The sequence below is a fragment of the Ailuropoda melanoleuca genome, chromosome 1 (genome assembly GCF_002007445.2).
Source record: "Ailuropoda melanoleuca isolate Jingjing chromosome 1, ASM200744v2, whole genome shotgun sequence".
Classification (NCBI taxonomy): domain Eukaryota; kingdom Metazoa; phylum Chordata; class Mammalia; order Carnivora; family Ursidae; genus Ailuropoda; species Ailuropoda melanoleuca.
In genome coordinates, this window is record NC_048218.1 from 169,455,660 (window position 1) to 169,471,582 (window position 15,923).

Genomic DNA, 15,923 nt, shown 5'->3' on the forward strand with positions numbered 1-15,923 from the left:
GCTTTTACTTAATATGAATATATCTTGAAGTCAGTTAAAGAATTTATTAAATATTGGTCTTCAGTTTACATCAGTTGAAAACATATGGATTTACTAGCAAACAGAAAAAAACTCATATTACTTGGGTTTATCTATAAATAGAAAAAATAGCATGTTATATGATATTCCTAAATATTTGGCGATGGATGTATTTTACCTGTCAATTCTTATACTCCAAATCAAACTGGCCTTTCCTTTAAAATGGTAAAAAATTCCATACAGTGATTTTAAACCTGTGCATATTTTATATTCTGGGAAAGCCTTCTTGAGGGCTGTGTCCAGTCACAGCTCAAGATGTCTGATAACAGTGTCTGCAGGTGGATGGGGAGTACCCTATATCAGCACTCTGGCAGTGAGGGGGAGTACCCTGTGTCAGTACTCTGGGACTGATGGGGAGCATGTACAACATCACTTCTGACAGTCATCAGTGCATTCTGCTTGTCTTTGCTACTTTGGCTTTTCAGGTTCCCTTTTCAGTCTATATGCTTGGACTATCACTTGAAAATTATTTTTGTTTAATGAAATTTGAGATTTCCCTACATGAAGTGGTCTCTGAGAGTCATTTTAGATCTGTTCCTTTTACATCTTGTTCATATTGTGTGGATCATCCATTGATTGTTTGAGATTTGGTAGATGACACTACATCCGTATCTCACTTGAAAACAAATTGTTTCTCAATTATTATAATGTTGTATTTCATATACATGTATATGTTGTTAGGATTTTGTTTGGTTCTCATTTTGTTTTAGTTTTGCAGCCTTCCATATCACCCTCTCATTGGTGCTTGTTTTGTTTAATTCATATTCTTGCTAGTCAGAGAGAGGGTGTATGTGAACTCTTCGAGAAAGAGGGAGAGGCCTTTCTGTAAGCTTAGTGAGGGCAGAGACCATGTCTTCTGTTCACCACGTATCTAGTATCTTGCACAGTCCTTGGCATATAGTATTTGTTGGGTGAATGAAGCAAAATTGCCATGTGTTTGCACAGAGCTGATGTTCTACACATCAGGCTTACAAGGTTATTTTTCGGAAACAAATGTTAGCCCAGCGCACTCATTCTAGCCAACTTCTGAGTTTTCTTCTCTTCCTTAACAAACGTGTGTTGACCGACTACTACAGTGCAGAGGTTATAGTAGTTACCACAGTGGTAAAGATGGAGGTGATTACTTGGGGCTCCAGGCTTACCTCTACTCAAAGTATTTCCCCACATGCTAGTGAGGCAGCATTTATACAAGTCAAGCTTACCAGTAGAAATAATGAGCTTTTTCATTGATTTGGAGTTTTGTTTTATACATTATTCATCCTTTTGTTATCAATGTGTTTTTTGCATAAAATGTGATATTCACAGTTGTTGAGTAGTTGTGATAATATTCACAAATCAAAAAGGTTTTAGTTTTCAAAAATTATTTAAATTCTTTGGTATTTGGTATAAAAGACATTTCTTCTTCTCATTAACCCTTTTCTCTCTCTTCTCTCGGTGTCTGTGAGAGCTCATTTTCCTTGAACTCTTCAAGTTCTTTTATTTCACTTTGATTTTTTTCACCAAATGAAACTTCAGAAAAGTAGAATTTTTACCAAGTAAAGTTTAAAGTTAGAATGTAGGCATAATATGGGCATGGTATGGATTATAAAGGTCTGACAGCACAGTAGTCCCACATTTGTGACCGAAGTGGAAAGAAAATGCTGTATATAAAAGGTTCAGTATGTTTGGAATATAATTGTCAGTAAAGAAGGTGAACAGATTTTACTAATAATATATATGAGCATGGCGAAATATTTTTTTAAATCGTAAAATGACTTCTATAAGCTTGTATGGGATTATATTGTCACATAAATAAAAATTCATGCATTCTTTGGAATAAAAAGCCCGCCAAAGAAAACAGTGAACTGAAGAATAAGTAAATCACCTTTTGCCTCATCTTGAGGCAACCCTAGATAATCAGATCCTCAGCCTTCAAATAACTTCTAATTGTCTAAACTGAAGCTTTTTTCTTGTCTGCCAAGGAAATGTGTTAGTGGCCACATGTGGTTGCTGAGAGGCTGTGCTTCCCAAAGCCATCTGGATTCTTTGATAGTCATCCAGAGAGTGAACTGATATGCTCAGCTGGGGTGAATGAACAGCCAGAACACAGTCTTGCTTTTCTGTGTGGGTATATTAGTGCTAATAAAAGATTAATGCTATTTTCCTTATAGGGAATCAACAGATAATGTTTTGATAACCCTGTCTCACCAGTGAACCATATGGCCTTTATTTTCTAACAGATATGGTTGAAATGTTAGAGAATAATGTTAGAAAAGGATCCCTATGGTGTGCTGGCTCCTGTTCCTTGCCTCGGCATTAAAGTGTAGGTGTTTTATAATATTGGAGAACTTCCCTCATTTGTTTTTAAGATCCTTTATGGATCCATAGTGAGAAGTCGGAAGATCAAGGGGATAATAGGATTGATTCTCATCCTGTGCTGGGTTTTCTTATATTTATGGCATTCATTTATAAAATCTTTGGTCCAAGACCCATAAAACAATGTTACTTCCAAACAGCGTCTTCCTGTATATTTAGTTCCTGGGGGAATGTTATAAAGAGGGTTCTCTGTAGTCTGCAAATTCGTTTTTTACGTGATCATTTAAAGTTGTTACTTTTCCTGAAAGGTGAATTCTGATTCCTTCTATATATATATACTATAGAAATTTGGTGGTTAAATGCCTCCTTGCCTACTGTGGCTAAGAGGGGAAAGGCTAAAAAGAATATTTTAAGTTTCTTAGTGTTGTTTGAAAAAAATAATTTCTTTCATGGTGGCTGAATGCCAAGGCTGGAAAAGTGTTATGGAAATGTCTGTGGTCAGGACTGCCTTTGACGAGAGAAAGGTTAAATATGGTAGTTTTGATAGGATTTGACAGCCATTTTTTATCTATATATATGTTTCATCATGGTTCCTTTCTTAACAGTGGAATAACTAAGCTATTAAATATTTTACTCAATTGAGAAGGAAAATGATTACCATAAAACTACTTTATTTAAATGACACTGTGACATAAAATGTTCCAACAGTTTAAAATATTCATCTACAAAACATATTGCCAAGGGAAATGAACAGTCCTCCCGTACCCCCAGTCTTTCTTGAATTAAGTTGATTCAGTAATCCTTTTCCAATCTACATGGAAACTCTTGCTTGCAGATTTAAATTCTAAAACACAGGGTAGAGATATATGTTAATGTTTAATTTGAAAAACAAATGTTTGTTGACTACGACCAAGTTAAAGTTATTTTAAGAGTACATTAGTAGTACTCTGTGTAGAGGTTATCTATCTGCACACACATATATAAGTATGTGTGTGTATATGTATGTATATGTATATACACATGTACGTATATGCATGCACATATACACACACATGTATATATACATACACAAGCCCACATACACAATAACATACACAATAAACATTAAGTATATTATCTTTTTTTTTTTTTTTTTTTTACTTTTGTAAGAGGAAGTTTTATTGTTAATTATTTACCTTAATAGTTTCAGGAAGAGGAACAGATTAGCTCAGTCCAACATGATAGGCAGTTGGCAAAATCTAGTGAAGCAAGTGTTCTGGTTGCTAAGGATTTAATTTAGGTGCTTTTAATACTTAGCCATCTTTAACACTTCAAACATAATCCAGAAGAAATGCATTATCTCCCTCCCTTTCATTATAATACCCAGCCTACCTCACTTTAGTATGGAAATATCTTCATTAAATATGATCTTCAGAGGAACAAGTTCCATGGAGAGTATAGCCATGAGGACTGTGCACAGAAAGGAAAACTCATAACAAAACTCTGTATGTTAATTTACTAACCTAAGGAAACAAAACCTTCCAATATATTAAAAAATAAATGCAGTTACAAATGCATTACTAGGTCTATGTGAAGAGGTCTGGTAATTGAAAATGGCTGGCTATTTACAAGACGTGCAAGCAGGAACAGTGCACCTAGCCCACCAATGGCCCTCAGAAGTCAAAAATGTTCTCTCCACTGTAGGTCACATACAGGAATCCATCTTCATCTTTTCCTTCTCCCATAGATAGGCTGGACTGTGGGACTGTTTTACCCACAAACAGGAAGATTGCCTAGCTGGATCCTTTTCCTGATCATCCACAGTGATGTCAGACGGAACCAGATACTTCCATTTGTCATTGTCAACAATCTGAGAGCCTGAAACTTTTTTCACAATCACCAGAACCCAGTCAGGATATTTCGCTCATATCTTCACAGATTCCATGCACCTGTGTTCCCGCAAGTGGTCCTCCTTGAACATTCACTTCCTGACAGTGGCAGGGAAGGGATGCAGCCAGCTCTTGGAACCATGGAGCTCAGCGCACCAACCACAACAACAATAACCTTGATTATCATTTTGATGTGCTTTTGGGTGGTTTCCAATTTTTTTTACTAATGTGAATAAAACTGCTGTGAACATTCTTATGTAATTCTTTATGTGGACGGTAAATATTTTAAGTGTTATACATATGTAGGATGATTTAAGAATTACATTGCTAAAGTTTTTTTTTTCCGTTTTTTCACTATTATAAAATTTTGAGATACTCGAATATCAAGAATAGAATTCTAATATTTGTAGGCATGTGGAAGAATGGTATTACATGTATTTACCTCTTCGACTTCTAAAGATATAAAATTTGCACCATCAGTATTTCATATAGTACATAATTTAAGTCATTTCTGGCTCACTTAGAATATCAGAAATGATTAAGCTTGGTGTATCAGAATGAGGCCCCCATATTATATTAATTTGACCTGTATTTCTGCCTAAGTTAAAAGTAAGCAGGGTTTTATTTATTTTTTTTTAATTTTAATTTTAATAACATTTTATTGAACCCAGTATTTCCAAACTATTAACATTTTAACACAGAATCAATATAAAATATGAATAAGGTATTTTTGTATTCTTTTCTCCATACTAGGTCTTTGAAACTTGGTGTGCGTTCGGTGTATATAGCTTTAGTTAATTCAGAAGAACCACATCCTGAAGTTTTGGTAGCCTTCCTCGGCCAGAGTGTACTGTATGGGATAGCACAGCTCTGTACACCACTGTTTAAGAAGCAGTCTAGTGTCTGTGATTAAAATGATTACTTTGGACAGTCAGAAAAAGCTGGCTATGCATCCCAGATCAACACAATGATGCAATAGTAAGCAGGGTTTTAATACCAAATTTCCTTACATTGAAATGTATGAATAAGAAAGCATTTCTAGATCTTTGCTAAAATAAGACAGTATTAATATGGAGACAGTAACTGAGAATTATTCCTAAATCTAATTTGGAAAGTTATATTCATGATTTTAGGGGACTATGAACATAAAATGTGTGAGAGGAAAATTAAGATTTCATATGGCTTTTTGCAGCTGGTTGATTAAGTTCTATACAGTTCATTGTCTTAAAGATGAAATTTGCACAAGGGTTTGGAAGGCAGGAGTTGTATATTAAAAGTTCTTGTTTCTAAGTTAGTACAAAATGGTTTTAACAATCTATCATCTTTCATTTACCAAAGGAAATATGTAAAAAGAAAAGGAAAATGTTCAGTGGGAACAAAACATTGAGATGATGAAAAGGTACAAGGAAAGAAAAAAGGCTTTAGAAAGACTACTAAAATGAAACTAGGTTTTTTCCTCAACAATCTGTCTGAATTCATTTTGCTTTCATTATATATCTAGCCTGGAGGCAAAGTATGTTGAGTATTACAACAAAGAGGGTGTTATAAGGAGGGCTTTTAAAAAAAATAATAAAGTATAACATATGTGTAAACCATGCAACTTTGTAACAGGAAACTTTATAATAAGGGAGGACTGTGCTTAGCTTTTCCACAATTTTGGAAGAATGAGTTTTATTAGGTGTTAGACAAAGAAATTATCAACTGACTTTTATGCTGTAAGGTTGAAAGATTTGTTATGACCATTTCTAGACTTTAGCAGTGGTTTTAATGTGGGCCCTGATATATTAGAAACAGTGCCTAGCACTATTAATATGTCTACTGTTGCTAGTTCTCTTAAGGAATATGACGTTTAACTTTTGCCTTTCAATGAAAGATTATTCAAAATCCTGTTATTCTGTGGTTTTCTCAGCAGTATTAGGCTGTTCTTGAATTGATCAACACATAATATAATTTGGGAACCCAATCAATGGTTCTTTTATTTTTGAAAGATGGTGACAAATTCTTTTGAAACTTGGGAAATTGGCTCCATCACTCATCCCTTACTCTTTCTTTGCTTCTCCTGTCTAACTTCCTAAAAACCATATTGTTTTGATGTCAATGTGTAGAAGAGATTATCTGTTGGGGAATCAGTGTGTATTAATTATATTGGAATAAATGTAAGCTTGACAAATGATATGGGTAAGTAGGTGCTGTGCCTAATAGGTTATTCAGTTAATGAGGACACTAAAATTAGGGACCTCTAACATGCCAGAACCATATTTCTTGTAAATTTTCCCCAGTTTTGAGATTAACTGGCAATAGGTATATTTTTCTGGCTTTTTAAAGTCTAATATGTTATGGTAGAGTTTTAGGATTTATATAGTGCTTATTATAGAATAGTTGAGCTCTCTGTATTTATCACACTGCTATTGAAGTGAGCTAGAAGTATAGAAATCAGTCTTCTACCTTTTGGTTTTTCCATAATCTGTCTTATAAAATATCATACTCATTTTCCTGTCTTCTCTCTCCCATTTAAAAATGATTACACATCATGCACATTTATGTACTGTTTTCATTGAAGGTGGGGGAATTTAATGACACCCCATAATATCCAGCCCACTGTAGGGATGTTAGAAAATCAGGGATGAAGTTTCTAGGCTTAGGAGAGAGATGTTAGAAGTATGTTAGCAAGATAGATTATTACATATTTAAAAATAGACCACTTTAAACCTTGCAAGATCACAGAAGCATTCAGAATAACGTTTAACCATGCACAGTTCGTTTGATAAAAATAAAAAGCCAAATAGTACAGATAAACCTATGAAGACATTTCCCCCCACCCCCTGCCTTTTTTTCCCCCTTCATGGTTAACTCCTTATCTCTAAATAATGTAATTACACCACTATTTTTGAATTCATCATATTTAATTTTTTTCTGTTGGTGTACCACAGTGACAGAGTGTTTTGATTAATGACATGTTCTTTCTCTTATTTCCAGTTATATCACTCTCTCATTTCCATTGCTGCTCATTTCTGTATTTACGAAAAGGATACTCAAACTTCTATTTCTTGTTTTAGCTTTCAACCCCTTGATTCCACATTTTGTAAAATGAGCACATTCATCATTTTATCTTTACTCTCTGCCATAACTTTCTCAACTTCTGTCAACTCCACCTTTATTCTTGCTTTGTCAGGGTTAATAATATTTACATACTGGTCTGTAATTGTAGCTAAATCTTCTGTGACTTCTCTATAGACGATTCTAAAAGTTAATAATACTTTGTTTGAGATATGTAAATATTGTTCAATGTAGTATATACCACAATCATATTTTCTTCTTTATGGTTACAGTGTTCTGTGTTACCCAAAGGAAAATGTTTCTAGTGGATTCTTTTTTCAAAAAATCCTAACATTTCTTTTTTTTTTTTTTAAGATTTTATTTATTTATTTGACAGAGATAGAGACAGCCAGTGAGAGAGGGAACACAAGCAGGGGGAGTGGGAGAGGAAGAAGCAGGCTCACAGCGGAGGAGCCTGATGTGGGGCTCGATCCCACAACGCCGGGATCACGCCCTGAGCCGAAGGCAGACGCCCAACCGCTGTACCACCCAGGCGCCCCCAAAAATCCTACATTTCTTAAAAAAAAGTCATGTATTTCTTTACATAGCCTTACAGTTTCTCAAGTTTTTCTAGGCTCTCAGTCAAGCTGTTGAATCTGTCAATTCCCTTTGGTTCCTATTCCTATTATCTGGAGGTATGGAATTTTTTTTCTCCCCGATTTTTTACTTTTTGAATTATCACATTTTGTTCTGGAGTAATTTTTATTTCGTTCTTTTGTTTTTCTTGGGCTTTTCTTATTTCTGGCCTTCCTTAAGTGACTGGTTGTCAGTTTTTTTTTTTTTTTTGTTTTCGTTTTTGTTTTTTTTAGGATGAATCAATAGAAAGATTAAGTACTGTGAAAGTGGGTTGGATTTTGACCAGCCAGCCCAGCTTTAAAGCAAGTGGTTGGGGATCTAGTTTAAATTAGGGACCTCCAAATGTCAGAATGAAGAGAGGAGGCCTATACATTCACAGGAACTAGCACCAGTGTTAATCACTATAGTTCTTCCCAGACAGGCCAATATTTCTCTAAAGAGAAAAACCCTTCTCTCTCTCTCTTTTGTTTTGAGGATGAAGGGCAATAAATACCTGCTTGTTGAATATACGTGACAAGTGGGAAGAGGGAAGGGAAGAGGACAGTTGGCTAGCTGGCTGTCCTTGGCTATCTATATATCTAATCTTTCTTTCAAAACATTTTTACTGAGATATAAGTCACATTATACAATTCACCTATTTAAAGTACACAATTTAGTGATTTTTATTATACTCACGAAGTTGTGCAGCCATAACCACATCAATTTTAGAACATTTTTACCACTCTGAAATTAATCTCTTACCATTAAAATGGTTCTGAGACTTAGTTTTCAATGTGTAGAGCAAGGATGGGGTTGGGGTTCCCATTCAGTTCCAAATAATTCTCCAGATAATTTTCCAGACACTAGCTTGGTGTCCTATAAGCCAGTTCTGACACTGTCCATCTGGAGATAGCATCAGATCCCACAGGTTAAGGGGACAGTTCTACAAGATTGCTCCCCACCCCCACTGCACCCAACCATTTCCCCATTTCAGATGCCAGTTGTAAGCCCATGTTGTTAACCTGTGCTTCTGACCCACCAGCTACAGGTTGGAAGTTCCCATGACCCTCTCCTCAGGCTTCAGATACCAGTCCCAAGCCTAGGTTGTTATGTGTACTTCTGATGGACCAGCTATAAATCAGAGGTTTCCGTGACCTCCTCCTTACGTTCAATTAATTTGTTAACAGCTGTTCACAGAACTCAGACAACTTACTAGATTACTGGTTTGTTTGTTTTTGTTTTTTAATAAGGGATATAACTCCAGAACAGCCAGATGGAAGAGCTGCATAAGGCAAGGTATGGGGAAAGAGGTTGGAACTTCCATGTCCTGTTTAGGTGTGCTGCTCTCCCCAAATTTTCATGTGTTCACCAACTCAGAAGCTTTCTAAGTCCTGTCCTTTTGGGTTTTTATGGAGGCTTCATTACTTAGGCATGAGTGATTAAATCACTGGTGGTTGGCTATCTGTTCAACCTCCTGCCCCTCTCCTCTCCCTAGAAGTTAGGGTTGTTAGGGGTAGGATTGAAAGTTTCAACCCTCTAATCGTATGATTGGTTCTCCTGGCAACAACCCCCATCCTTAGGTGAGGGCCAAAAGTCACCTCATTAACATAACAAAAGACACCTTTATTGCTCCCAACACTTAGGAAATTGTGAAAACCCTTGGACATTTCACATAAATGGACTCATACACTACAAAGGCTTTTATGACGGCTTTCTTTCACTTAGTGTAATGTTTTCTTCCTTTTTTTTTTTTTTAAGAATTTTATTTATTTGAGAGAGAGAGAGAGCAAGCGAGAGTACAAGCAAGGGGGAGCAGCAGAAGGAGAGGGAGAAGCAGACTCCCCACTGAGCAAGGAGCCCAAGACTGTGGGCCTCAATCCCAGGACCCTGAGATCATGACCTGAGGCAAAGGCAAACACTTAACCAACTGGGCCACCAAAGTGCTCTTTAGTATAATGTTTTCAAGGTTTATCTGTACTGTAGCATGTGTCAGTATTTCATTCCTTTTTAGTGTAGAATAGTATTCTGTTGTATGAATATACCACATTATATTTATCTATTCATCAATTGATGGACATTTAGACACTTGATCCTAGCCAAAAGGCCGAAAAGCCATATTTGATGGACATTTAGATTTTCTACTTTATGGCTATTGTGAATAATGCTGTTGTGAACATTCATATACAAGTTTTCATTTCTCTTGGGTATGTATCTAGGAGTAGAATACCTGGGTCTAACTGTAACTCTAATGCTTAAACTTTTGAGGAATCACCAAACATTTTTCCAAAGTTTTTGAACTTACTTTCATTCCTACCATTGATGCATTAGGGTTCCACCCAAGGATGAGGTTCTCCACATTCTTGTCAACACTTGTTATTATCCATCTTTTTGATTACAGCAACCTTAGTGGGTGTGTGGTGGTTATCTCATTGTGGTTTTGATTTGCATTCCTCTGGATTGTGTCCCTGGGCCCAGGGCCCAAGTCTTGTGAATTGGTGGGCTCCTCTTGAGAACAGTTAGGAGACGAACTAGCTGTTTTCCTGGAGACTCAAATATCTGTAGCTGTAGGTCTTTTCTCCTGAGGTGGTCTTCTTTCTCTATAGGTTTCTTTAACTTCTTTCTGGGGATCATGAGCCTAGTCCCAATTAGAGGATTGACTATCCAGGATATAGACTTTTTCTTCAACCATGTATTTTCAGGTACTTGCTCCATTCCCATGCTGTTCTTTTTTTTTTTAAGATTTTATTTATTTATTTGACAGAGACTGCAAGAGAGGGAACACAGTAAGGGGAGTTTGAGAGGGAGAAGCAAGCTTCCCGCTGAGCAGGGAGCCTGATGCGGGGCTTGATCCCAGGATCCTGGGATCATGACCTGAGCTGAAGGCAGACGCTTAACAGCTGAGCCACCCAGGCGCCCCTCCCATGTTGTTGTTGTTTTTTTTTAATAATAATTTTTTTATTGTGTTATGTTAGTCACCATACAGTACAACCTTAGTTTTTGATGTAGTGTCCCATGCTGTTCTATATCTGTGTCCCTCTAATCTGGAGTCCCTTGTTTCGTTCAGCTTCTCCAGAGATTATGCTTTCTGTCTTCTGTGAAGGTTTGTGTATCTGTTACTTACATACCTGTTTAAATAACTCTCTTGTCTTCAGATCCATTCTTTTTTTTTTTATTTTTTAAAGATTTTATTTATTTATTTGACAGAGAGAGAGACAGCCAGCGAGAGAGGCAACACAAGCAGGGGGAGTGGGAGAGGAAGAAGCAGGCTCTCAGCAGAGGAGCCTGATGTGGGGCTCGATCCCATAATGCGGGGATCACGCCCTGAGCCGAAGGCAGACGCTTAACCGCTGTGCCACCCAGGCGCCCCCTTCAGATCCATTCTTAACCCACTTTCTCTGATATGTGGTGCTTTTACTTCCTGAGCCTTTTTAGGATTTTATGGGGTGAGTAAATATATTCTTAAGGCATTTAGATTTGGCCTTGCTGTACCCTTTTGTATTGTTTACCTTTTCTCTGTTCACTTCCCATCTTCATAGATTGTGGTTAGGCTTACCACAGTTCTTTTGATTTCTTTGAAGGAGTTTATGTTTCTTTATTTTGCTCCTTTTTGTTTTGGGTGGTTTTTTCAGAGAAGAGGATATAATAGTCTTTAATTAACAATCTTGAAATAGGAAGTCATACTAACTCTTTTGATATAATGCCTCAGAGTCACTAGTCAGGTAAAGAAAATGTGAGTGGCTGTCTCCACAGGCTCTTAATTTCTGCCCTGAGTGAAATAATAATAAAGGGGGTCAGAATGCGTGCCAGGTCATGATTACAGAAGCTTGGCTGTAAGTCATGGGCAAAAGCTTGGTTGTCTGCCCCCACAGTTGAGTGAATGGTTTCACCTCTGGGACCCACTGAATGTTCAGACGGTTGAGTAATCCCACCTCAGGCACAGGGTTGGCAGCAGGGCAAGTAATATCTGAGTACTTGGCATGATAATTAATGGGGAACATAAGGAGAGTGTAAACATTTGACAGGACTTAGTCTCTTAGTTTCTTACAGTTTCATTTTCATTGCTATCAGTAGGATTGGTTTTGCTCAGAGAATGGGGGTATTCTTAATTTTAGCAGATACAAGGATTACTATCATTCTCACATGGTTTCTCTAGGCAAAGGAGGTGAACACTCTGTAAATCCGTGATCTAGTATACGAGCATTTTTAAAACCGGTTTATTTTTATTAATTTTTAAAATTTTTTACTTAAAAATTGAAGTATAGTTGATATACAGTGTTACATAGTTTCATATGTACAACATAATGATTCAACAACTGTGTAATAATGCTGTGCTCACAAGTGTAGCTCCCGTCTGTCAACATACTTTGCAATCACAGTACCTTTAACTGTATTTTCTATGCTATACCTTTCATCTCCATGACCTACTCATTTCATAACTGGAATGAGCTCATCACTAAGGTCAGAGGATGATAGGTAAGGTCTTGGTTAAGTTCTTAGCTCTTTGGTAAGTTGTGGGAATTGAGTTAGTCCTATTTGGATCACATAGAATTTGGAGACAGATGCTGGCTGACAAAAATCACGTTTGCTGTGCAGAGAAAAGACAAAACTCTAGTGGTTCTCAAACATCAGTGTCCTCCAGAATCACCTGGAAGGTTTATTGAAACACAGGCCGGCTAGGCCCCACTCCCAGAGTTTATGACTCAGTAGGGGTCAGAAAAATTCTGGGGTGGGGCCAAAGAATTTGCATTTCTAACACGTTTCTACATGATGCTGATATTGCTGGTGTGGGGAACTATACTTTGAGAATCACTGATTTTGAACAATGGTTCTTAAATTTTAGCGTGTAAAGAATTTTCTGGGAAGATTTAAAGTGTGTCTAGGGCCTCACTTCTGGAAATTCTGGTTTTAGAAAGTTTGGGGTGAGGGGGCACCTGGATGGCTCAGTCTTTAAGCATCTGCCTTCGGCTCAGGGCGTGATCCCAGAGTCCTGGGATCGAGCCCCACATCGGGCTCCCTGCTCCACTGGGAAGCCTGCTTCTTCCTCTCCCACTCCCCCTGCCTGTGTTCCCTCTCTCTCTCTATCAAATAAATAAATAAAATCTTAAAAAAAAAAAAAGAAAGTTTGGGGTGAAGCCTAGGAATCTGAATTTTAAAGTATCCCAGCTAATTCTGTTTTTTTTTTTTTTAATTCTACCATATGGATATATACCACATTTTATCGATCCATTCATCATTTGATGGACAACCCCAGATAATTCTTACACAGGATCCATAGAAGATCAACACACCATACTATGAGAAATGCTGCTCTGTAGGTTTCATGTAACAAAGATTATAAGTTAATGATCCTGAGGCACCCGCCTGGCTCAGTCAGTAGAGTGTGCGACTTGTAATCTCTGGGTTGTGAGTTTGAGCCCCCTGTTGGGTGTAGAGATTACTTAAAAAAATTGGAAAAATAAATCATCCTTATTTATTTATTTTTACTAAACTGGAACACTACTTCTCTAATTTCCACATATACTTTTGTATCAGTCAGTATCCCAGGAGGAAATAGAGCTTCTCTCAGATTATTTAAATGAAAAGATTTTAGTGAAGGGATCATTGACAGGTGTAGGCAGAGTTAAGGGGGCGAATAATGAAGCGTCCAAGTATTATCAGGAATGGATCAGCTTTTACCCCTTCTAGGGTTAAAGGGACAGGAGGAAGTAATGGTATTATTTTGAGGGTTTATTAAGAGCAGGAGCCATGGAGAAGGGCCCTTCCTCTCACTCTTCATTCAGGCAGGGGAGACACAAAGTCTCATCAGTCACCTTTTGTTGCAGGGTGATATTTTTGTTATTATCCCATCTGAAACCAGAATTACAATGTAGTCATCACTAGTGTTTATCATGTAACCTAGTGGGAAAGGGGGTAGGGTGGTAGAGAAACTATTAATGGAGAATAGGCTTAGCTGTAACATTCTCCACTTTCATAGCTGGTCAACAGACTGAAGTTGATAACCATAACTTCCTTTCTCCACTACCTATTTTATATTCTTTTTATATTTTTTCAGCACATTGGCTCATCAGGCTTCTTTGCATTCATACCCCAAAGATCCTGAGTCCTTAAGTGTCCTATATTTATTGGGTTAACATAGTTTTTCATTAAGCTTATTATTGGACATAGGAATAATACTAAGAGGTTGGCCAGTGAATCCCTTTGGAATTTAGACGTAGTTTATCTGTTCCTGTTGTACAACAGCCACCCAATGTCCTCTTAGTAATAGGGAGAAATCACTCTGTCGGCACATTAGCCATTTTTTTTTTTTTTTTTTTTTGGCCGGTGGTGGAGTACCAACTGGGGCAGTCTCAGCTTCAAATTTAAGAGAACTGTGACTGTGTTCCTTGCTGGAAGCTTTCTTTTCCTGGGAACTAGGATCTCTAATGTCTTCACAGAGTATGTCCATTATGAGAAATCCTTCCACACAGATCCTTTCTGGACCTCCTTTTTACCAATAGTTCAGTCTTTTTATTTCTACTTCCTTGATCCCAACCCATTAGCCATTACCCATGTATCAGTGTAAGTCTGAATCTTAGGCTGTCTCACATTCCCAGTAAAGTGACAATGAGATGTATTGCTCAAAGTTAAACTCATTGGGAAGATTTTCCTCTGTTATTGTTTTTCAAGGAAACTTGGGAGTGGGAAATTGATGTTACAGTTTACCCCTGCTGCCAACATATCATGTAGACGCATCTGTAAACCAAGGCTGTGGGATTTTTCTTCTGTTCATTGTTCATAGGGAACTCCACATGAGGTCATGGAAGAGGCGGTGAAGTAGCTGGAATAGGTACTATGGGATTTGAGCCACTTACTCAGTTTATGCCTTCTTTTCTTATTTATATATTTCATTTCTCTTTAATGATAAAATGCTGTTTCACATACTCAATTTCATGACTCAGTAGATTGGGTAACCCATTTCATGATGGGCAGCTCTGGTCATCTAGTCCCTTGGTGTCCTGTAACTAGGTACTGTATTGTATCATGGCCCTGCAGAACTAGGGGCTGTTTCTCAAATGGAGAATAATTATTGACAGATAACCTGAGGGTCTGTGCAATGACTCTTCTTTTGGGGGTTTTCAGAGACAGTGTAGAGTAGACCTATAATTCAAGTACTGCTGGGTCTTTTGCGCCATAGAAGATCAGCTTACATTGTAGCCTTTATCAGCCTCAGAGCCCTCTCGTGCTCTGGGCTCTACTTAAAAGTAGCCACTCTACCTGAATGTATAGCATATTGCTTCCAAAATTCAAGGACAGTCTCCAGGTTTTGTGCTTTTTTCTTTTTGGAAGGCAATGCAAGGTGAAGCAACATCTTTTTTTAGAGGGCATATTCTAATGCATCCCAGATTTTCCTGGAAACTTCACAGTGTGGTGGGCTCTTGAATTTTTATGAGGTACTTGCCACTTCCTTCTTACCAGATTTACTTATAATGTCATTGATATTAGACTAGCACTAAAAGAAGATATCCTTTTTTAAAAATTTTGCACGACAAAGAGTTTTTACTTGTAAATGTTTATCAGTACACCAAAAAATAATGTGTAACTAGTTTTTGAATTCCATCATTTAGTAATTTTGATTAAGATAAACTAAAAGGAGCCCAAACAATTATACTAGTATTCTTTGTACTAAACTTATCGAGAAAGGACTGTTTTAAGGCTGGCTGCTGCTTCACACAGGTTACAGATTATCATTACTTTTTCATAATGAAGTACCTAACCTTCAGGAAAGCAGGGGGAAAAATATAATCCCTTTCTTAATTTTTTTAAACTTATCTAAGAAAGAAAATGCCAGTATTGATATATATGTTGCTTGAGCTAAAAAGCATGGGAAAACACACAATGTATGCCCATTACATATCTTTTTTTAAAGGTTATTATTTATTTTTTATTAAGTAATCTTTATGCCTAGTGGGGTTCGAACTCATGATCCCAAGATTAAGAGTCACATGTTCCACTTATTGAGCCAGTCAGGTGCCCCACCCATTAAATTTCTAA

General features: G+C 37.1%; 1 protein-coding gene and 1 pseudogene across 5 annotated transcripts in view; one reads left to right on the top strand and one right to left on the bottom strand.

Moving 5' to 3' along the window:
- The window catches only part of BBS9 (Bardet-Biedl syndrome 9), a 429,330-nt gene that overhangs the window by 39,196 nt on the left and 374,211 nt on the right, over positions 1–15,923 (top strand). The gene's annotated exons all lie outside the window — the stretch shown is intronic.
- LOC109490040 lies at positions 4,026–4,333 on the bottom strand (annotated as a pseudogene).